The sequence below is a fragment of the Hyla sarda genome, chromosome 3, assembly GCF_029499605.1.
Source record: "Hyla sarda isolate aHylSar1 chromosome 3, aHylSar1.hap1, whole genome shotgun sequence".
Taxonomy (NCBI): Eukaryota; Metazoa; Chordata; class Amphibia; order Anura; family Hylidae; genus Hyla; species Hyla sarda.
Window position 1 is genome coordinate 109316210 of NC_079191.1, and position 25253 is coordinate 109341462.

The 25253-nt window shown below is 40.5% G+C and overlaps 1 long non-coding RNA gene across 1 annotated transcript; it reads right to left on the bottom strand.

Moving 5' to 3' along the window:
* Positions 1 to 782: 782 nt before the first annotated feature.
* LOC130361614 (uncharacterized) lies at positions 783 to 4812 on the bottom strand. The gene is made up of 3 exons (XR_008891084.1): positions 4629 to 4812; positions 3918 to 4073; positions 783 to 914 (listed from the first exon to the last, which is right to left on the bottom strand). It is a non-coding gene; the product is annotated as an uncharacterized LOC130361614 (long non-coding RNA).
* Positions 4813 to 25253: the final 20441 nt, after the last annotated feature.

The window sequence follows — 25253 nt, forward strand, 5'->3', positions numbered from 1 at the left end:
TCCATTCACCATTATCAACATTATTATATTAATTAGGGGGCATGTCTCATAGGCGGAATTATCAGTATCATACGCTCACCATCTCCGCTTCCTCCTTCTAGGGTTTGTATACAATCGTTCTGCACATGTCCGGAAGACACGCACATCACGAGACTCATCATGTGATGTAGAATACATCACATGAGCGTGGCATCAGCTAGATCGCGCATCTCGCGAGATCTCGCATCCGCTCTATGGGTCATTACTCACGAAGCAGCCACGAAGCAGCCAGAGTCTCCATATTGAAAAAGGGCAATCTCAATCATGTATATAATACCAATCCCACACTTGGGAATATTGACAAACAAAGCCCTAAAACAATATGTGAAAGTTAAGTATAACCAATAATGAAAAAATTATTTATAACTGAAAATGAATGTGTGTGTTCTCCACATTACAACTAGGACAATTTAATCTCCTTGTCCCATAATATAATCTAGTGACTGTTGTTGTTAGTAACTTTAATATTCTGTCAGGCACTATTATTAGACTATTTATTTGCCAAGTGGCATGTCAGACACATGTGAGAGTGCTCCCACACCGTGTCCGGCAACGACCCACAGGGGTCCGTGTGTCACTCAGACATTTATAATATCCCCGTACCCACACCCTCCCCTGGGATCCTCTCCACTTTTTTGGCTCTACTTGTCTGTGCCCACAACATTATAGGTCCATAAGACCCCCCAGTCACTCCAATTTCTATTTATAAATGGGAGATATCCACACATCCAAAAGAATATATTTGTATCACAATAGTTTATTAATTAATCCCTAATTCCCCTCACATGGCTGCATACGTTTTTCAAGATAACATTAATGGAGAATAATTCAGGCTTGATAGTTGGCAGACGGACATGGTGGTGATCTTAGCCTCCCTAAAAGAATAAAAAATAGAATAGAAAACATTAAAGATCTCATAAAAATCGAGCGTACATCATATATATATATATATATATATATATATATATAAATGAATAATGCACAAAAAAGATCTACTTAGAGACCTCATCCAAACTACTTATGCAAATATGCCATATTTTCTAAAGTGCATCATAATAAAGTGCCATATTGTGTAAAGTGACCAACATTATATGAAAAAGTGTTGTTGTGCCTAACCCACTATTATATAAAAGAGAAATGTTTTTTTCTTCTATTACCACTAAATCAATCCATATAAGTATATTGAGAGTATCCTATCTTTTGAGTGTCCTACCCTTCAAGTACAGTCCGCCACATGGTCACCAAGACCTCACACGACTGCAAAAATCCCTCCCGAGAATATCTTTCCATGACTACATTTAAGGAGCATTACATAACCTAGATTATAAAAAGGATTTCAAAGAAAATTCTAAATTCATCCCCTTGGGGTGTAGAGTATCCAACTTTTTAATCCACATAGCCTCTCTTTGTTTTAACTGCTTTTCCCTGTTCCCACCTCTTCTATGTCGCGGAATATGGTCAAGGATCATAAACCTTAGTTGCTCTACCTTATGATGTGCTTCAAGAAAATGTTGTGGGACTGGTAAGTCTATCTTTTTTGTACGTATTGAAGACCTGTGATGGTTCATTCTCATCTTGCATTCTGTGGTGGTCTCCCCCACATAAAGTTTCCCGCATGGTCAGACCAAGACATAGATTACATAATCAATTTTACTTGTCAAATGGTGTCTGACTGTGAATTTTTCTCCAGTCAGAGGGTGTGTGAATGAGTCCCCTTTTAACATCATCCCGCAATTTTGACACCCCCCACATGGGTAACATCCTGGCTTTAAACGGGTCGCCAAACTCAAGTCTGTCATTTTAATGTTCGCTCGTATCATCCTATTGCGTAAATTCTTTTAACGCCTATAGGATAATAGAGGCGGAATAGTCAATTCAGGTATTTCCTTATATGCATGTGACAGTATGGACCAGTGTTTGCGTATTATATTCGCTATCTTATCACTCTGTTTAGTGTAGGTGGAAATGAATGGTATCCTTTTGACACCCTTCTCAGTTTCCGTCTTAGATTGTAATAATCCCTGTCTCGGGCATCCCTGTGCTTTATCACATTGTCACTTCACTAGCTTCTTTGGGTATCCCCTCTTGTAAAACGTATTGCTCATTTCCTCCAACCTCCCTGTTAACTTATTGGGGTCCTCCACTATTCTCCTTACCCGTAAAAATTGGCTATACGGTAATGATTGTACTGTCCTTCTTGGATGTTGACTGTCATATTGGAGTAAGTTGTTCCTATCAGTAGTTTTTACAAATAAATCAGTCCTGAGTCTGTCTCCTTCCCTGTAAATCCATGTGTCCAAAAATTGAATACCTACAGTGGAGTGGGTCATTTTAAATTTAATATCTGGGTACACCTCATTCAAAAACTGAAATATATATATATATATATATATATATATATATATATATATATATATATATATATATATATATATATATATAGCAACAGAAGAATGCAGCAGCACACTGCCAGCACAAAGATATAGTTGAAACATGAATATGCAGTTAAAACATGTATATATATATATATATATATATATATCGCCACTGAAGAAGGGGACTCCCCGAAATAGGAAATAGATCTGTGAATGCATGATCTTTTAATATGTAATCAAAAGATTTTAAGGGCAAGGATTGATATAATATAACAATAGCAATAAGCTTGGAAGACAATATAAGTACTCACATATAGTGTTGAGCGGCATAGGCCATATTCGAATTCACGATATTTCGCGAATATATGGACGAATATTCGTCATATATTCGCTAAATTCACATATTGGTAATATTCGCGTTTTATTTTCGCATATGCGAAAATTCGCGTATGCGAAAATTAGCATATGTGAAAATTAGCATAGACAACAATTAGCATATGCGAAAATTTGCACGCCAGTCTCACACAGTATTATTAGCGCCTTCTTTACACCACACAAGCTGGAAGCAGAGAGGGGTGATCACTGTGATGTGTACTGTGAAAAAAAAAAAAAAAAAACTAATATTCGGAATTACGAATATATATTGCTATATTCGCGAATATGCGATATTCACGAATAAAATTCGCATTGCGAATATTCGTGAGCAACACTACTCACATATAGTTTAAAGAGCACCTATCATCAACTCCACTTTCCCTAATCCCCCTCCCCATCTGTCCCTGTCACTAACTCTGTCTATCCCAGCATTTTTTTTTTATAAATAAACACTTAAAATTAAGTTTTTTTGTTCATCTTCGGTAGCTCAGAAAGGACGTGGGCGGGGCCTGGCAGGCGCGACGTCATCTGAAGCCTCGCCCGGCCGCTTCCGCCCTTCTTTCTGTATGCTGCGATCCCTCTCGGGAGCGCGCATACAGGAGGTGTGTAGATCAGGGACGGCAGCCTCTCAGTCTCCTCCTCTCTGGTTGGATATACATGTGCAAGCCATACAGAGAAGAGGAACGTATGACTGAGCTGCCGTGCCCTGCAGGGATAACATTACATTCATTAAAATGGAAGGGATGCGCGCACAGCGCTCGCTCCCGCCTGTCTGCATGACAGGCGGGAGCAGCGCTCAGTATCAGATTTCGGACTCAGCCGCCAGGCCAGTGGTGAGTCCAAAATCAACAAAAATAGGACTCCTAGGGAGACCCCTAGTGGTCAAAAGTTTAAAGGCATAAAAAACATTTTTTTAATTGAACACAATTAGTAAATCGTTTTATTTGTAATAAACTATAAAATATCAAAACATTTTTTGATGAGAGGTACACTTTAAATATTTGCAATGATTTTTTACTTGGAGTAAGGAACTGATCTATGTATTTGCTCATTCCATTGTACCATCCCTCATGGTTGGACATTGAAAGTTAAAGGGGTTATTCACCATAAAGTCCTTTTAGTACTTACTTGCCAGACAGTAATGGACATGCTTAGGAAGGATACATGGCTTTGTTGGGAGTCCACTATAATGCTGTGGCTATCATTTTGTGAACTGTCCATTTCCTGTTGGAGTTCCCTTCCTCCAACTACAAGTCCCATTATCCCACTGCAACCTGGGAAAACCTGAGACAACAGTAATTTTGAATGCTGTTAAAAATAAACATTGAGCCAAAAATCAAGCACAGGTACAGACCCTATATTATAAACTACACTAACTTTACAGTCCCTGTATCATAGTCCAAAAACAAATCCTGGAATACCCCTTTATGTCCTAATGAAGGCCCCTAGGTCTACCATCTTAGTACACCTATTAGGCCATACCTAAAAAGGATGCTTCTCAGTGTAATGCTGAAAGACAGAATACAGAAGTAAGTAAATAAAGAGTCCTGCTCTGTTCCCCAGCTGTAAATCTCAGAAATTGCGATGCCTGGGCCCGGAGTGATATCAAGGCCCAGTGTGTCACCCTGCCCCCCAGCCAATTACTGGCCGCTGCTGTGGTGTCCCGGTACCGCATCATATACGGTACCTATGTATGTTTGGGTCCCCATAGCCAAAGTCCCTAGGACGTAGGGATCCCTGTCACTTATTTAATCCCTTGTCACCTCTATTTCTACTAATAGACCAGTGGTCTATATAAGGTTAATGTAAATATAATGATATAAATAAATGGTTAATTACTTGTTTCCATAGCGTTGTAGGACCTGCGGGTCATGTGACTAGGTGACCTCTATGGTATTAAGCTTAAGGACCTTTGGAGGCCCTGTGACGTAAGCAATCCCATTATACCATGTAATGGTGAATGGCAGATGTTCGGACCAATCAGATTCGCCCCGCCTCCTGCCCATATAAGGGAGCAACGGCCATCTTTTCTCTCTCTTGTTCCTGGGTTGCTAAGCTAGCAACAGCTCTCTTGTTCCTGAGTTGCTAAGCTAGCAACAGCTCTCTTGTTCCTGGACAAGCAAGCAAGCAAGACCTGCGCAGCAATTATCGCAGTGAGTTAGGCCTGAGCCTTGTGGCATCACCGGACCTAATAATTCCCCTAAATCTGGACAGATCTGCAAATCTCTCCCTAAATTCAGAGACTGTATATATAGCTCAAGGTCCGTTACAACTGACAGTCACTAAGCAACCTAAAGACTGTTTGTATGAGACTGTTACTGTGCCGTGGATATTGCAAGCACTTCAGTAAAAAGTTATTCAAGTTCAAGTTCAATCTCTTTGTGGACCTTCAGTTATTTTATTCACCTATTGTTACTGGGAAGAGCGGCGATAGGCCGGAACATTGATTCAGCATACCAGCCCTCAGCCTGGCATCATGAACTCTAGGGTTAACATTAACCCCTTCTATACCTATACCATATCACCACTACCATACACCCCCCAAGGGCTACCACACTGCAAAAAATCCCCCTCCCACTGGATAACCCCTTTAAGGTAAAAATGTAAGATTGATTCATGTTTTGGAGATTTATCAGAGAATATATTATTTTCTCTATAAAAAAAATGTAATTAATAAAGAATAAAATTTTTTTAGAGATATGCTGTCTAAATAATATGAGCACATATCACATATAGAGGCAATGTGAGATGAAAATATGAGGAAAAATAAAAACATAAAGACAAAATACATTTAACAAGTAACTACGAGCCATTAAACATATCAATTTTGCACATAATTCCCATCTAGTTTGTCACATATGTTTTATAGTTTCACTTGCTTTTATACTCCTGCAGAGAAGTTTTTCAGCTGCTCCTAAGGCCATCTCTTTAAAGGAGTACTCTGCCTCTAGACATCTTATACCCTATCCTAAGGATAGGGGATAAGATGTCTAATTGCGGGGGTCCCACCGCTGGGGACCCCCCAGATCTCGGCTGCAGCACCCCTCTGTCATTACTGCACAGAGCAAACTCGCTCTGTGTGTAATGACGGACAATACAGGGGCCAGAGCATCTTGACATCACGGCTCCGTCCCTCATGATGTCACGTCACGCCCCCTCAATACAAGTCTATGGGAGGGGGCATGGTGGCTGTCACGCCCCCTCCCATAGCCTTGCATTAAGGGGCGGGCCATGACATCAAGAGGGGCGGAGCCATGACATCACGTTGCTCGTCTGTCATTATGCACAGAGCGAGTTTGCTCTGTGCAGTAATGACAGAGGGGTGCTGCAGCTGAGATCCCGGGGGGTCCCCAGCAGCGGGACCCCCACAATCAGACATATTATCCCCTATCCTTTAGATAGGAGATATGAAGTCCAGGAGCAGGGGAGTACCGCTTTAAGGGTACATTCAGACAAGTGGATCCAGAGCGTATTTTACGCTGTGGATCGTCCGTCAAAGGATCCACCGTCGAAAGATCCACCTTTAGATGTGCCTGTTCAGACCAGCAATATGACGCTGCGAGCAGACACACTGCGATGTGCGATTTGCCGCGTGTTCGTGCGCAATATACTCGCACATCGCGGCTGCTCTCGGCCTAGCTCAGGGAGCAGGGGGAGCGCATGCGCTGCGACTCACACATCTCAGCAGTGTGTCTGCTCCTAGCGGCGTAAATTATGCTGTGGATCCGCTTGTCTGAATGTATTGTAAAGTAACATTTCATCATCTGAATCTATGAATGCTTAGTACCTGCTTCAGTGGACCAAAGATGGGAATTTTCTTCGGTAACATATAAGAAAAAGTAAGAATGGATTCATCCCACCTTTTCAGTGCCAGACCCCTTTCCATTTAATCACTCCATTTGGGACATTTTCCGACTGTATCCTACTTTTGGCCTAGACTGCAAATCATGGTCTGCTTCTGTTTTCAATCTAGAATGCAAGCAGAGAGCACCCCAAAAATGAAAGGTGAACTGAGACAAAGATGAAATCCGCTTACCCTAGCTGGTTGCATAAACCATACACAACAATGGAATGGCTTGTGTGGTAAATCATTGTCGCACTGTACCTGTCCTGCCCTGAAGTACAATAGCAATATCGGAGCAACACACTTCTAGGTGGAGTGGCAGGATACTGCTGGTGCTAAACAAACTTCCCTTGTTCACCTGGGGAAGTTTGTTCAGTGCCAGGAGTGTCCTGCCATGCCACCTAGAAGTGTGCTGCTCTGATCTTGCTATTGCTTCGGTTTTCAGTCTAGGCCAAAAGTTGGATACGGTCAGAAAATAACATTGGATTGAATGGAGTATGGCATGTCACATCGACAGTCGGTTTTGAGCTTCTCTGACTGGACCATGGAAGCACAAAATGTGGTGTGAATGCACCCTAGGGAGGATAGGGAAGAAATTTGAACCCAACCTGTTGCATTGCCTCTACTGTCGCAACTGTTATATGAGGTCATCCATTGTCATGATGCAGCAAGACCGTTTTGCACATGATTCATCTTTTTTTGCTGCAAATTGCATGTTTTAGTAAACTTACAGTCAGTTACACCTGTTTTTACTGTTTTAAACCTTTCTACCACCTCAACAACCTTTCAATTATTCATTGTGCTATGTAACACACTGAATCAACCTCAGACACTATGGCGTGGCCTTTTTCAATGGTGCAATCTTACAAGGAAGAGTCCATTTCTCTGCCCTCGTGGTAGCCACTTAACTAAAGTCCAAGCACTGTACTCTGGTTGGTCAGACTAACCTACATGCCTTGTGTTTGGTTGCATTTTGCTAGAATTACTAGTTTCATAACATATACTCTATTGACTGAGTGATATCAGGGGGAGATTTATCAAAACTTGTGTAGAGGAAGAGTGGTGCAGTTGCCCATAGCAACCAAACAGAAAACGAAAAATGAAAGAAGTGAGCTGATTGGTTTCTATGCGCAGCTGCACTGCTCTTCCTCTACACAAGTTTTGATAATTTCCCCCCATTATCTTCTTGTTCAATGGTTGGAATCTGTTGGGAAGAAAACTAATGGTAAGTTTGTAGGTACACACAAAAATCAAAGAAAGTCACAGAAGAATGCAGCAACACCTCATTCAGCATCAAGCATGTTTACGACATATATATCTAGAATAATCATACTTTAATTTCCAAGCGGTAAAACTTTTCACTGAAGAATAAGAATTATTTATTAATTACATATAGTGTACAGATTCAATATTTCAACACCACAGCAGGGATTTTCACCAGAGCATCTGAGCAACAAACAGCATATTGTTATGGCTTATTTAGACATTTGGGAATATCTGCTTAGTCACAGCTATGCTTTGTATTGAGGAAGTGTTTGTTAATATTTTATAGCTGGTGCCAACAACATTTTTACTATTGGTATGTAGATTTAATGCCATTGTGATTCCTGTTTTCTATCACTTTTACAGTGAACTTTAATAAATCTTCATAAATTATTAATAAGGCAACAGAGTAGAGAAAACTGCATTTTATTCAGGTGGTGTGATGTTCTCTCTAGATGCCCTCAACTGACCATCTAGCCCCATCTTGGCCTAAAAGCACAGTAGAGAGGATAGTACTCAGCTGAGGCTCGCACCTTTTCTACCTCCTCCCAGACATCAAACAAACTATAACCAGCTAGTGGTATTTTCTAAGAAAAATAGAAATAGTAGAATATCTGTTTTGCTGTCATTTAGGAACAAAAGTGGATGAAAGCAAAACATATAACACTTGTTATTGTGATTTTATATATTGTGTCATATTATGCATAAGGCCCATATAATGGCAGCTGTAACATTTTCTTCCAAAAGGAAAACTTGATATCTATAGTCCAGTGGAATTTTTTTTTCTTTTAAATCGACTGGTGCCAGAAAGTTAAACAGATTTGTGAATTACTTCTTCATAAAAATCTTTTCAGTACTTATCACCTGCTGTATGTTTCCCAAGAACTTATTTTCATTTTTAATTTATTTTCTGTCTGACACCTCTGTCTATGTCAGGAACTGTCCAGAAAAGGAACAAATCCCCATAGCAAACCTTTCCTGCTCTGGACAGTTCCTGACATGGACAGAGGTGTCAGCAGAGAGCACTGTGGTCAGACAGAAAATAAATTCAAAAAGAAAAGAACTTCCTGTGGAGCATACAGCAGCTGATCAGTACTGGAAGGATTAAGATTTTTAGGTAGGAGTAATGTACAAATCTGTTTAACTTTCTAGCACCAGTTGAAAAATATTTTTTCCACTAAAGTACCTCTTTAAAGGGGAACTCCTGTATATAACTTCTTATCCCCTATCTGCAGGATAAGTGTCTTATCTCTATGGGAGATTCATGGAGGGGGCATGTCGGCCACTGCTTTGTGCCGTGGTCAACAGAAATCCGTGCACAGAGCCTCGGTTAATCCAAGCATGAGAACAGCTGGGATGGCAGACAGAAGATTAAGGAAAATTGAATCTCCCATCTGATATATTTAAAAGCTGCCAATCTTTGCAATGACAAAAACTTTATCCTTACTGAAGGAAATAGTTTTTCAAGGAGTGACGTATGTTGCAAGACTGATTTTAATCCAGAACCATAGTTGGTCTGGACCATCAATGTACCTAATCCGGCAAGCCCAGACAGCAACATAATAATGCGTCCCAAAGGAAAAATACAACCCAATTTGTAGCTGACTTTGAAGCTAATCACTTGCAACTAGTGTTAGAAAGGGCTGATTCATAAACTGCTGATTATATGCAATTTGAACATGGCTTATTAGACTCCATATGCCAGTTTGGTGGTCCCTCAAGGATACACACCATCCTCTCAGTCCCACATCAAAGGTGTCTTACCTAGCTAGCCTTTACCTTGCTGTGTACTAAGAGGCAAGAACCTGAAAACAACTATCTGTTGTATCCCTTCTGTGTGATCTTCTGGCTTGACATATTATTCCCAGTGGTTAAACATGAATTTGAAGGAATGCTATTTTGAATAGGTGGAAGTGAGGAGCAAATTCTATTCTTTCTGTAAGAAAGCTACTTTGCATTTAACACAGTTTACAATGCATTTGGAGAGATGGAGATTAGATTTTTTTCTTGCACCCTAAAAACACATTGCTTCTGATCTCTACTTTACCCAATTCCTATTTGCTGGAAGGTTTCCTTTACAATAAGCTGAACACAAAAGGGAGAATTCATCAATGTGTACACCAGAAAACTGGTGTAAAAAAAGTAAAAGTTGCACAAAAATTTGTGACTTTGCCATGCAAGCCTTGACTAATTCTCCCCCAAAGGTATCTCCCTGCTGGGACCTTAGTTATCAGCTGTAGTCTATGGTAAAACCTAACAATAAGTGTTTTGTTTCAGTGTCACCACCTTATTATAACTTAAATGTTACACTGTATCCAATTAACTCTCTCAATATAATGGAAGGCAGGATGAGACCTCCAACATGAAAGGTGCTCTTCTCTATCTGCTTTTTACTTTGGTCAAAAGATGAAGTTCCTAAACAAGGAATCCACCTCTATTCATTCAGAATTACCAACATTTTAAGCGAAAACAGAGTTTGTAAACTTTTTTAATTGGCTTAATTAAAATTGGCCATTGTTTGTACATATGGGTTGTACAGCAAAGTGGAGAATGTCGACACTGTACAAGGCTAAGTTCATATAATTGTTGTGCTCCGTCTAGTTTGATGTTCATTAGATTTTTTTTGCGCCCTGAATGGGTTAAAGGTCAATGAACACTACCTGGTTTCCATGGGTTCCGTTGACTCTGAATAGGGTAAGTCGGGTTTTCGTCAGGTGAATGTTGTATCGCAGATGTTTAGCCGAGAAAAAGATTACTGATTGCAGTACTTACCGAGATTACTTACTTTTGAAACTGACAGAGTTATGTGAATCTCCTGAGATTCTTTCAAGGTCTGATTTGATGAACCTGTGAGATAAATTTGGGATTCAGACCCCAATCTGGATTTGAAAGATTCCTGTTTGCTCTGCGATTGCTTATGAAAAGTATTGTCCATAAAGAAACAGAAACTTACAGTCAGCACTGCCGAGTCAGTACTAGGAGGAGTATGCACTGCAGCCAACACACCCATTAATCTCCGCTCGCCGTCTCACCCATGGTGCTCAATCCACAGAAGGTAGATCCAATAATGCCAGGACAAAAGATATGGAGGCACACGTTTTGAAATCCAGCAATATGGTTTATTCTGGGGTCCGGTCATAGATACCGCACAATAAACTATATTGCCGGATATCAACACGAGTGCCTCCATATCTTTTGTCCTGAACCTATGAAAAGTTTGTACAAGATCAGGGACTCCTGTCAAAGACTAGGCAGCTGCGCTGAATGCTGAGTGCATGGCCCAGGGAATGTAGTGAGTAGAAGTTGCTCAGTGCACAGGAGCATGACGGATACAAATCTGAAACATTTACAAAACTTTGAGAATTTACCAATTTAATTTTTTTTTGTGTGGAATTCAGATCATATAGAATTCTTGCCTAATTGATTCAATTCTCTACAAAGAATATTTATCCTCCATATAGGAGACATTCTTCTAATTAATGGCATAAAAAGGCTATTTTGAACCTGTGTTACTTTATTTTCTGTCAAGCTTCATCCCTACAGTGACCTAAAAAGCCTTTAATTTTATTTAGACTTTAGGTCTAAGCCTTAAAGGAGTATTCCAGCGCAAAATAACTTATCCCCTATCCAAAGGATCTCCCAGGATCTCCTGGACGGGGTCGTGGCAGTCTGCAGGAAGGGAAGTTTCGCCCCAGCAGAAAGCCGCGGCAGACACACCCTCTCCATGTATCTCAATGGGGTACATGGAGGGGGTGTGTCGGCCACCGCATCATGCGCGGACGGAACACACCCTTTCCAGCATACTGCTGCGGTCCCATCCAGGAGATCCCAGGGGGCCCCAGCGATCGGACCCCCTGTGATCTATAACTTATCCCCTATCCTACAGATAGGGGATAAGTTATATTGCGCTACAGATGTCCTTTAAAACTTGCCTTTGGAACAGAAAACTCTGCAGAACATTTAAGTATTTCTACTTTACATCGAGCCATTAAATCTATTAGGTAAATTGATTTGCCATTTACATAACAATTAATAAAATGCAACAACCATCCATTTTTGGGAAATAATCTTACTCCGTTGTAAAACGCAAAGATCTATTGGTATAATGTACGAAGGCAAAGTTAATTAGCTTTTGCATCATAATTCAGTACATCATAAAGCAAGAATAGATTATTTTATGTCCTATCAAGTTTTCTCTGAGAAAATAAAGTTAAATCTTTCTTGTAACCAGCAGCTTAATTTTCATTAGGCCAGCTATTGGATAATTAGTCATGCACCATAAATCAAGTCTTCAAGTCTCCTCCAGGTTTCTTAATTGAAAATTATTGTTTCTTGGTTCTTTTGTTAAGAGTGCAGTAAGTCTGGGAGTGATAGATGCTGTAGCCAGCACAACAGTTTGAAACAGTCACAACTTGATAGATCATTGCCCTAAAGGTTCCCGTAATGGTGGGTAGGCACAGAATTCTAAATTTAAGGTTTGCTTTTTTTTCTCAACTTTTTTCTTTTTTTTTTTCTTTCTTTTTTGTGTAGTTATCCCTACTTGAACATTCTTAAGTTTTAGCGTCCGATCAATACAATAACTACAAGTATAAAACGTCAGTGTGATGCTCCCTGTGTGTATTCACAGAAGTCATATTTGATCCTTAGGCCATCTTATGTGGCTGTGTTAATTTTCCTTCACAACGATCTTTGTTTGACACTTTTAAGCCCTTGAATAAATGAATTTAGACATTTGACAGCCAATATGAAAAAAAACAAAAAAACAAAAAAAAAAAAACAGATGGCCTTTATACAGTTGCCCCTAGACATAAAACAATCTATTTCTGATTTATTGCCCAATGACAAAGTCAGAGCCTTGGCAAATTATGAAATAAAATATTGCCTTTTTTTTTTTACAAATTGTTGTCTGCTCATAATTTTTCTTCTGCTAGCCCAATGCACTTTGAAGAGTAGATTGTCCATGTTTACTATGCCTTAGTTAGCGATAGCCACAGGGTTATCCACTATTCAAGCCTTGTTTCCTAGTGACCCGGCAGTCAAGATCTGATGAGAGGCTCAGCAGGGAGCATTGTGTAATGCACCATAAATTTCAGTGTGCGAATCAATAGATACTAAAAATCAGGGCAAAAGAGTTTACTTGAAAGATGGCCATTCAAATCAATACCGCCTTAATATTACTGTTTAAAGAAATATACCAAAAAATGAAGATAACGGTAGGTGAACCAATTACAAGTATGATTTTCTTTAGGTTGCACAATGTATTAATCTGTTACCTACTCTAGTGGAAAAACAAACCTGCACAGTAGCTTGGAAACCAAATGACTGAATTGTTTTAGCCAATGAACCTGTCATAACCAATACATATTGTGAAATTGTGTGGCAGGAATTACACAGAGGTAAATGATGCCTCAGTCAAACAGATCTTGAAGATTACTAGACCACACCATATTTATTGTATTTATAGTCTTTTTAAATGAACTGACTGAAACAGAGATGCATTTTATGTGAACTACAATCATGGGGATGCAGACAATTGCAGAGAGGTTTTCTTTCTTCTTCTGATGGTAATGCAGGCATTAAAGATTTCATGCTAAATCAGGCCTTGTGTTTTGTTCAGAGTAAGGGATGGTGGTAGAAAATACTCTGAACAATGAATAATATTACATTTGGAGCTATGGCCCTTTTCCTAAAATCAGATGAAAATGGATCTGTTTCCTCAATGTAGCGGCTGACAATGAGCTGCTCAGCATGTTTAGTCCTGACTAGTGTTGAGCGGCATAGGCCATATTCGAATTCGCGAATATTCGCGAATATATGGACGAATATTCGTCATATATTCGCGAATATTCGCATATTCGTTATATTCTCGTTTTATTTTCGCATATGCGAAAATACACATATGCGAAAATTAACATATGTGTAAATTCGCATATGCGAACATTAACATATGCTAATTTTCGCATATGCGAATTTTCGCACGCCAGTCTCATACAGTGGTATTACAGCCTTCTTTACACCACACAAGCTGGAAGCAGAGAGGGATGATCACTGTGGTGTGTACTGTGAAGAAAAAAAAAAAAAAATGAATATTCGTAATTACGAATATATAGCGCTATATTCGCGAAATTCGCGAATTCGCGAATATGCGATATTCGCGAATAATATTCGCATTGCGAATATTCGCGAGCAACACTAGTCCTGACACCAACAAACACAATCTTAAAAGAAGTGTTGCATGCTTAGATGCTCCACAGTTATGTTTTCCTAAGAACACTAATAAAAGTATAATAGCTTACAGTTATTATCTGACTAATTTGGCTTTTTAAATACTTATACACTTTGTGGACAGTTTATTAGAAGCAGTAGGACATTCTATGCATGGTTTAAATACAGATTCTGCTGAAGTCAGCTCACTGGAAGATATAAGAAGGGGAAATCCAGGGACTAACTGTGGCCCTAGCACTCAAACCCCAGCACACAATATGGTTCCTCTAAATATCATGTAAAATAGCAGCACAAAATTTACCTAATTTGGTAACCCTGTTTTTATATAACAAAAACCTTTATACATATCGCAGTAACATGTGTGCAACTTTTGACCGGTTTGGATCTAAGTGTTCTTTAGATACTGTATAGCCAAGGGGAGTGTTCAGCTGAGCACTCCACTCCCTGATTTCCTGCAATCTCTATCTAGCTACACAAGATGAGCTCCATAGACTTAAAATTTATCTTGTCTTGTGCAGCGAGACGGAATTCACAGCAAGCAAGGGAGTGCATAACTGCCTTCTTCCCCCAGCTCTATCTATTGATCTATTAATCACATGGTCATTGACAAGTGTACACTACCACTATGCAAACACTAATATAATAATAACACCATATAGGGACCATATAGTTGTCACATACCATGGTCCTTTTCAACTCTCTCTGTCAATCTCTCTGGGCTGAAGGTTCTGCTCTCTCACCCTCCTTTTGGGGCACATGTGTCACACATCAAGCTCATGAGGCTTCCCTCCATATTTGACTAACTATGTCTCTGGTCTCTCACACTGTAAAACCAAGGCTGTTGGTAGTTGTAATTGTAGTACAAGATGGTCTAGAATAAACAGTCACTGGAAATGTTTCAGTAGTAAAGGAGGCAGAGCCAGGTGCCATCATTACTGTAACCTATACAGACACTGCATAACGTTATCCAACCTCTGGATCCAGTGTGCATCGCAGCCTCCACACGCAATGTCCTGAATATCCTCCTGACTGCCCTCTTTGTGTACCCGCAGGGCGGTCCAGAACTAGGAGTAAGACATTTAGTGGAGGTGCAGCCTGGTGTGGCCCATGATGTCATAAAAAAAAGCAGCCACCAGAAATATGCAAATGCCTGTGCACGGCTGTTAGAATAATTGAACGACAAGTCAATGGGTGATATACATGATGCCACAAAGCATGAAAATAGTATACATGTGGGTAAATCTTGGTGTGAACATAAATTGCTGCTCTTGGACTTTTTCACAAACTCATTATTTTAACCGCTTCCCACCCCAGAATGTATGTAGAGCAGCTATGGAATGGGATTGTGACATCATCCTGCTCCGTAGTCAGGGTCTTCAGCTAATAGCCTGCAGTGGGGATTGCTGCTGCGGGGCTATTAATCCTTTAGATCCCGCAATCAAAGTTGATTGGCTGGTTGATATGGTTGATTGTGTGGTCCCGATCACATTAACTATTGGCCTTAACTGTTGGACCTTTCTCCATGCCATCTTCTTCGTGCTGCTCTAGCCTGCTTTGGCAGGATAGAGAAACAGACCGCAGATAACACTGATCAATGGTGTGTTATAGCCCAGCATTTAACAGTGTTAGGAATCACTCATTCCATGTAATAGTCCCCTATGGATACCAAAGAAAATAAAAAAAAGATATAAATGTGTATAATAAAAGTTTGAATTCCCCCCCCCCAACACACATTTTGGTCACTTCATACAAAAGTGATCAAAAAAGTCTGTTAAATGGTTACTGTCAATAACTTTTGATATGTTATAAAGCATGCAAAAAACAATGTTTTGCATTTGCTTTGTTCCGAAAATTTTCAGTATTTCATACTGAAAAAGCCAGTCATAAAACTGGCCACTAGGGGGTCCCCCTGCCTCTTTGGACTCATACCAGTCTTGCTGTGTTCAGCAGTCATCGACATGTCATGGACACCATGCGAGATTGACAGGGATGCAGACAGGTCCAGAGCTGCTGTGAGTCAGAGCAGAGTGAGGGAGGGGGAGGAGTTATCACAGTGAGGAGAAGAGAGGGACATGCCCCATGCCTCTGCATGGACAGAAACCTCACTGAGCAATAACTGAAAGTAAATAAAGGTAATTTTGAGATAAATATAGGTCATAGACAAATAACTTTTTTTTTTTTTGGGTGGGGGGGGGGATCTGACACGCTTTAAAAAAAATTGTTCCATTACAAACTATAAACCACGGCTCAAAAAGTGAGCCCTCATACAGCAGAAGGTAACACACAGTGGGCTAAGACAATGTATTTAAGCAATGTCCATGATTTTCAGAGACCCAGCAGGGTGTGTTTTATATAGCCCTCATATAGCCTCATATGCAGAAAAATAAAAAACTTATAGGGGTCAGAAGGGGACAATTTTTAGCCTACTAGTTTTCTTACAAAAAGTTATATTATTTTCACTAGCAAAATAAACCAAAACCTATATACATTATCTTTGTAAAACTTTGTGGACCTACAGAATAAAGATAATGTGTTGTTTTTACCGAAAAGTGCACTGCATAGAAACGCAATCCCCTAAAAGTTGCACAATGGCTTTTTTTCCCCTAATTTTGTCCCACAAATAAAAATTTTTGGCTTCACTATACTTTTTGTGGTAAAATGAGTGAAGTCATTACAAAGTACAATATGTCCCCAAAAACAACAAGCCCTATAGATGAAAAAATGATGTAAAACTGGATTTTAAAAGACGAGGAGGAAAATATGTAATGCAAAAAACGAAAAATTGCTGCGTCATTAAGGGATTAGGCAGCTTTCTAAATAGTCTTAATCAACAGTTTCCCAGAAGATTTCACAGCTTTAGAATGTGTCTACTGTGCCCTTTTGCCTAGCTGGCACATTGCTCTGGGATCTATCCATTACCTGCTCTACCCCTTCAATCTCTCTAGCTGCAGGGCAGGGGAAGAAGTTGTACATGGCAGATCATTTTTAGTTAGGGCAGAGCACACAGGCTAATCTGTATTTAGTATAGATAGGGAGGAATGCAAAAGAGAATACAGGGAAAATCACATAGGCTGTGCATTTGTTTATAGAGTGGAGAGAACTCACTGCAGACATTCTCCTTAGTATTATCGTCTGTCAGCACAAGGTAGATGAGATCTCCCATGGGATTTAAGAGAGATCAGTCAGGAATAAAGTTGTGCTTATACATAGACACCAGTATCCTGGATCTACAAAATGTACACTCATCGTGTATTACTAAGCAGGGACACATCCCAGTGGTGAAAAGTATGAAACAAGGAGCGGGTGGACAATTTCATATCAAGGGGTCTGAAAATGAAAAGAAGGACGATTGTGGCCTGAAACTTTTTTTTAAATTAACTTAACCCTTAAGACTAGTCACACTACTTTTTGTGTCATTATTTTGCTAGTTTCCATTTAATTACATATGATTTAGCTGAATACTAAAATGTACTTGACTATGTTACTGTAACATTGTAACCTAGTTTGTAAGGTCGAAAAAAGTCCATTAAGTTCATCCTAAAACCCTACAGTGTTGATACAGGGAAGGGGGAAAGCTTCCCATGGGGCTGATGCCAGTTGCCCCAGACAGAGAACAAATTTCTTCCCGACCCCAATATGGCAATCAGAATTAATCCCTGAATCAACATTCTATCCCCATAAATCTACTATCCATAATATCTTATGTTAATACTCTCTAGAAAAACATTTAGGCCCCCCCATGAACTTGTTTATTGAGTCTGACATCACAACACCATGTGGCAGAGTGTTCCATAGTCTCACTGCTCTTACAATAAAGAATTTCTGTCTGTGATGATGGAGAAACCTGCTTTCCTCTAGATGTAACAGATGCCCCCTTGTCATGGTTACTGTCCTAGGTATAAAAAGATCACTAGAAAGATCTCTATACTGTAGATTAATATATTTGTACATTGCTATAAAATCGCCCCTAAGACATCTTTTCTCTAAATTAATTAACCCAAGCTTGAGAACCTGTCTTGGTCCTGTAATCCGCACATATCATTAATTATCTTTGTTGCCCTCCTTTGCAGCAACCTCTCCAGTTCGGTAGAAGTTTGACATAGTATCTTATTCTTTGCACATAATTGTGCATTTAGTTCTTACGGCCCAAGTGCATAACCTTACATTTATCCACAATAAACTTAATTTGCCATGTCTGTGCCCAAGCCTCCAGCTTCCCCAGATGCCTCTGTAATATTATGTTATCATCCCAGTTGAGTGCCATTTGCAAATATAGAAATTATTCTCTATAGTCCCTCTACAAGGTCATTAATAGACATATTGAAAAAAGGTGGACCCAGTACTGACCCCTGTGGTATCCCACAAGTAACTGTCACCCAACCAGAGTAAGTTTCATTAATACCCACCCTCTGCTTTCCGTCATTAATCCAGTTGCTAACCCATTTACATATGTTGTCCCACAGTGCCAGCATCCTCATTTTATGTACTAACCTTTTGTGTGGCACAGTATCAAATGCCTTAGAAAAGTCCAGATATATAACATTCACAGCTTCACCACGATCCAATCTATAACTGACCTCCTCATAGAAGCTGATCAGATTAGTCTGACAGGACCGATCCCGCATAAACCCATGTTGGATATTTTCATTAAGATATTCCAGAATATCATCTCTCAGAAAACCCTTAAAAATCTTACCCTCTAAAGAGGTTAAACTTACAGGCCTATAGTTCCCAGGATCCTTTTTTGACCCCCTTTTGAGTATTGGTACAACATTTGCTAAGCGCCAGTCCTGTGGAACAATCCCTGTTATTATAGAATCTTTAAATAAATGGAATAGGGGTCTGTATAGCATGGTATTTAATTCTTGCAAAACCCTGGCATGGATGCCATCTGGGCCCGGTGATTTGTGTGTTTTTATGTTACTAAGGCGGCACCTCACCTTTTCTTAGCTTAAACAGGTGAGATTTGCAGGATAATTCACTTTTTTTCCTCCCCTGTTATCTGGCATAATAATGACTTCCCCCTTCTTTGCTGCCCCATCTATTTGTCCTATAGGTAGGATTTCTGCTGTTTCTGTTATATTTGGTGTCTTATAACAAACCCCTATGAGTAATTTCTTGTTCTTACCTCCACCCCTTATTTCCACCCACAGAGACTCCACATGATAATTTCCCCCACCAATGTCCTAACGCAGAATGGGCCCAAGACAGGATTTTACAAATAAGCAGCCCCTCCCCCTTTCTTTATTGCACAGTTATTCATGAACAGATTGTATCCTTGTACATTAACTGCCCAGTCATAGTTTGCATCCAGCCACGTCTCACTTATCCCCACTATATCATAGTCTTCCTCCCACATTAATAGTTACAGTTCCTCTATCTTATTATCAAAGCTTCTGGCATTAGTATACATGCACTTCATGTTATCCTTCCTATTATCTTTCCTCTGATCACTTATGACCCCTCCCCTGCTCCACTCCCAGTGTTATTATCTATCCCTAGATCTCCGTCTACACTATCTTCCCCTTCTATATTGAAGTTTCCCTCCCCCAAGTCCCTAGTTTAAACACTCCTCCATCCTTCTGGCCATCTCCTCCCGAAGCACAGCTGCACCCTCCCCATTGAGGTGCAGCCCATCCCTACGGTAGAGCCTGTAGCCGACTGCGAAGTCGGCCCAGTTCTCCATGAACCCAAACCCCTCCTTCCTACACCAGCTTCTGAGCCACTTGTTTATCTCCCTAATCTCCCGTTGCCTCTGGTGTGGCTCGTGGTACGGGTAATTTTTCTGCTGGGTCTTCTCCTTCCCCAACCAGCAACCTGTCAACCCAATCTGCGATGTGTCGAACTCGAGTGCCAGGAAGACAACACTCTGTTCGATGATCCCGGTCATTGTGACAGATCGCCATGTCTGACCCCCTAGTAATAGAGTCCCCCACTACCAGTACCTGTCTGGCCTGCTCTCCTGCTTCCCTCCTTACTGAAGCAGACACTCCCCTGGCAGTAAGAGGCAGAGTCTTGCTGCAGTACTGCTAGCTCTGAAATGGCATCCCCCTCATCTGCCAATTGGACAAACTTGTTGAAGCGTGCCAGTTTTCTGCACACAGCAAAAAAAAAAAAAAAAAAGGAAGTATACGTTGCAATCCGTGTTTTTTTTATGTAAGGGAATAAGAAAAGGATTCTACTGTAGGTTTGGAGGTGCGACCATACATCGCCGTGATGACAAGGCAACCCTATGTGTCTCTTCATTGGAGAATATGCAGCATATTTTCCATTGCGCAGCATGAATACGCTGCTTTCAGAGTGCAATCACACGAGCATATTTTCTACTACAGATCTGCTTCAACAGATTTTGCTGCCCATTAACTCTAATGGTTAGCAAAATCTGCAACAGCAAATCTGCAGCAGAACTGCAACACATATATGCACTTGTGACCCTACCACTTAGGTTTTTGGGGCAAAACACCCTAAAAAACGCCCATTCTGCCGCACAAATTTTTTTTTAAATTATTTAGCAGCCAGATGTTAGGTGCAAGTCAATAGGGAAGTGCCATATCCATTTGGCATTTTCCAGTTAAGCGTTTATTTATTTTTTTTTTTTTAATGCTTTTGTCATTTTTCTGCTATTTTGAGCTCAGTAGTAGGCAACAACCTCATGCTAAAACTTTGGTGTTTTTTCCGAAAAATCTTGAAATTTTTCTCCCATGGAAGTCTATGGCAGTGAAAAAATGGCACAAAAAAATCTATGTGGGTTTAAACATTTGCGTTTTTGCGGGCGGTTTCCATTCTTTTTTTTTTTTTTTTACTTTAGCGATCCAAAAAAGGATGGAGTTAGCTATTTTGATTACATTTTGTAGGTTACCATTAAAAAAGTAGGGACTGGAAAAAATGTAGGGAGCAAATTTTATAATTTTTTTACAAATTATTTTTTCCAAAGCAAGAAACAATTATCAGCAGTGGCACAGGGAATTGCTCGCGGTCTATAATAAAAAATAGTGAAAATGTCTGATTTTTTAATGTGTGATTAAATACTTTATTTTGTGTAATAAATGTATCTTTATGTGTAATGAATGTGTTTCATTAACTTTTTTCTTTTATTTTAGGTACTTTAAATTTTATTTTGGGCCCACTACTCCCATCATAGAACAGATTCTGTTCTATGATGGGAGTAGTTGTTCAGGTGCTGAAGGACTGATGGCACCGGGTCTCACTCCTGAGACCTGCTGCCATCATAACTTAATAGCCGGGAAGAAGGCGGCATGCCGCTCTGCTCCACTGCTGGCCGGGCTGAAATCTCAGTTCCCTACAAGTAAATTTATATTTACCACAGAAGCCCTCATTGGTCAATCAGTGGGGACCAATAAGGACAGCCAATGGAAAACATGAATTTACAAGAGAAGTTGCCATATACTTTATACAGTAACCTGCTCTCCCCCAGCCCCCCGTCTGCCCCTTCAGAGCCGCAGCTGTCACCACAGCTGTAAGCCCCTATTCCCCGCTTGCCTCTGCATCGCTATCCGCTACCTAAAGACAGGACTACAACTCCCAGCATGTCCTCACTGTCAGGGCATACTGGGAGTTTTAGTCTTGCCTGTATCGAGTGGGGAGAGATGCATAGGCGAGTGGGGCTGAGGAGCTCAATAAAAATGTTCTTAAAATACATGTTTAATAAAATTCAGGATTAAAATTTATACATATCTGCAACTGTGTATGATGCGGCAGTACATCGCGCTGTTTGACAACTGTCCACGGGTCCCGCCGGTCCCTCATAATTAGAGAGGTCGCGAATTGTTCGCCCGCGAACAGTTCCAGGCGAATTTAGCATGTTCGCGTTCACATCGCTGGGCGAACATATGTGAAGTTCGATCCGCCCCCTATACTTTAACATTGCAGTAAACTTTGACCCTGTGAGTCAGAGTCAGCAGACACATTACAGCCAATCAGCAGCAGTCCCTCCCTTCCAGACCCTCCTACCTCTTGCACTGATGCCATTTTACCCTCATTCAGCATGCTGCAGGCTTAGGAAGTGGAGGGACAGAGAAGCTGCTCCTGCTGTATAGGGAAAGTGATAGCTAGGTTGCTGCTAGGTGGTGTATTCAGGGTCCAGTTTACTTCTAAAGCACTAGTGTAACATCTGCTTTAAAGACAGCACCAAAAAAAGCCCTTTTTAGGGCTGAAAGATATCAGTCTGTTTGTCTTGCAACAGCTGGAGGCACCCTGGTTGGGAGGGAACCGCTGGTTAAAAGGGGTACTCCAGAATCAAACTTAAGTTCCTTTAAGCAACTAATTACTACAGTATTCAAAGGGCTGAAAGATATCAGTACGTGTGTCTTGCAACAGCTGGAGGCACCCTGGTTGGGAGGGAACCGCTGGTTAAAAGGGTTACTCCAGAATCAAACTTAAGTTCCTTTAAGCAACTAATTACTACAGTATTCAAAGGGCTGAAAGATATCAGTCCGTTTGTTTTGCAACAGCTGGAGGCACCCTGGTTGGGGACCACTGCATAAAAGGGGAACTCCGCTGGCAAGCTTTTTTTTCTTTAAAGCAACTAACTAGTACAGTATTCAAAGGGCTGAAATATATCAGTCTGTGTGTTCTGCAATAGCTGGAGGCACCCTGGTTGGGGACCACTGCTTAAAAGGGGAACTCCACTGGCAAGCTTTTTTGCTCATTGTCACACTAGTGCAAATCACATTTGGTGTGACAGTTGTGCAAATTTAAAAAAAAATACCTTTTTTAGCTGTTAAATAAAATCAGTCGTCACTGTCAGTTCACGTCACAGTTGCCAATAAAACAGTGTAAATAAAAATAAAAATAAAACATATGTGGTATCTCCACGTGCGTAAATGTCCGAACTAAAAAAGATATATCATTAATTAAACCGCACGGTCAATGGTGTACGCGCAAAAAAATTCCAAAGTCCAAAAAAGCTTATTTTTGGTCACTTTTTATACCATTAAAAAATGAATAAAAAGTGATCAAAAAATCCGATCAAAACAAAAATTATTCCGATAACAACTTTAGATCACGGCGCAAAAATTGAGTCGTCATACTGCCCTGTACGTGGAAAAATAAAAAAGTTATAGGGGTCAGAAGATGACATTTTTCAACGTATACATTTTCCTGCATGTAGTTATGATTTTTTCCAGAAGTACGAAAAAATCAAACCTATATAAGTAGGGTATCATTTTAACCCTATGAACCTAAAGAATAATGATAAGGTGTCATTTTTACCGAAATCTGCACTGCGTAGAAACGGAAGCCCCCAAAAGTTACAAAATGGCGTTTTTTCTTCGATTTTGTTGCACAATGATTTTTTTTCCATTTCGCAGTGAATTTTTGGGTAAAATGACTAATATCACTGCAAAGTAGAATTGGTGACGCAAAAATAAGCCATAATATGGATTTTTAGGTGGAAAATTGAAAGGGTTGTGATTTTTAAAAGGTAAGGAGGAAAAAAAGGAAGTGCAAGAACTGAAAAACCCTGAGTCCTTAAGGGGTTAAATAAAATCAGTCGTCACTGTCAGTTCACGTCACAGTTACCAGTTTTTTTGCCTGCAGGGCAAATTGTGTCACCCTAGTGCAAATCACATTTGGTGTGACACTTGTGCAAATTTTACCAAAAAAATGACAGGCAGAGGAAGGCCACCCCGCAGGGGCCATCGTGGTGCTGGGATTCCCTTTGGCTCTAGAATGGCCAGTGTTCAGAGGCCACGTACCCTGAAATCCCAAAGTTCTGAGGACTTAGTTGACTGGCTATCACAAGACACCAAATCTACTACTAAAGCTTCCGCTCGGAACCTTGACCCACCGTCCTCCTCTTCTAGCTTAGCTTCGGGCACCTCTCATTCTACCACTTGCCCGCCTGCCGCCACCACCAACACTAGCACCACAGAAGCTTACTTGATCCATCAGAGGAGTTATTTACACATCAGTTTGAAGACATGAGTGATGCGCAACCATTATTGCCAGAGGATGTAGTTAACAGGGGTATGTCACAGTCAGGCAGCATTACACACATGGACGTACGGTGTTATGATGATGTTGTACCCACTGCTGCTTCCTTTCTTGAGGTGTCAGATAGTGGTGAAGGTGTTGATGATGACGATGTGTCCGTGGATGCCATGTGGGTGCCAGCTAGAAGAGAAGAAGAGGGGGAAAGTTCAAATGGGGAGACAGAGAGGAGGAGGCGATGAGTTGGAAGCAGGGGGAGGTCGTCGCAACCCAACCAGAGTAAGTTTCATTAATACCCACCCTCTGCTTTCCGTCATTAATCCAGTTGCTAACCCATTTACATATGTTGTCCCACAGTGCCAGCATCCTCATTTTATGTACTAACCTTTTGTGTGGCACAGTATCAAATGCCTTAGAAAAGTCCAGATATATAACATTCACAGCTTCACCACGATCCAATCTATAACTGACCTCCTCATAGAAGCTGATCAGATTAGTCTGACAGGACCGATCCCGCATAAACCCATGTTGGATATTTTCATTAAGATATTCCAGAATATCATCTCTCAGAAAACCCTTAAAAATCTTACCCTCTAAAGAGGTTAAACTTACAGGCCTATAGTTCCCAGGATCCTTTTTTGACCCCCTTTTGAGTATTGGTACAACATTTGCTAAGCGCCAGTCCTGTGGAACAATCCCTGTTATTATAGAATCTTTAAATAAATGGAATAGGGGTCTGTATAGCATGGTATTTAATTCTTGCAAAACCCTGGCATGGATGCCATCTGGGCCCGGTGATTTGTGTGTTTTTATGTTACTAAGGCGGCACCTCACCTTTTCTTAGCTTAAACAGGTGAGATTTGCAGGATAATTCACTTTTTTTCCTCCCCTGTTATCTGGCATAATAATGACTTCCCCCTTCTTTGCTGCCCCATCTATTTGTCCTATAGGTAGGATTTCTGCTGTTTCTGTTATATTTGGTGTCTTATAACAAACCCCTATGAGTAATTTCTTGTTCTTACCTCCACCCCTTATTTCCACCCACAGAGACTCCACATGATAATTTCCCCCACCAATGTCCTAACGCAGAATGGGCCCAAGACAGGATTTTACAAATAAGCAGCCCCTCCCCCTTTCTTTATTGCACAGTTATTCATGAACAGATTGTATCCTTGTACATT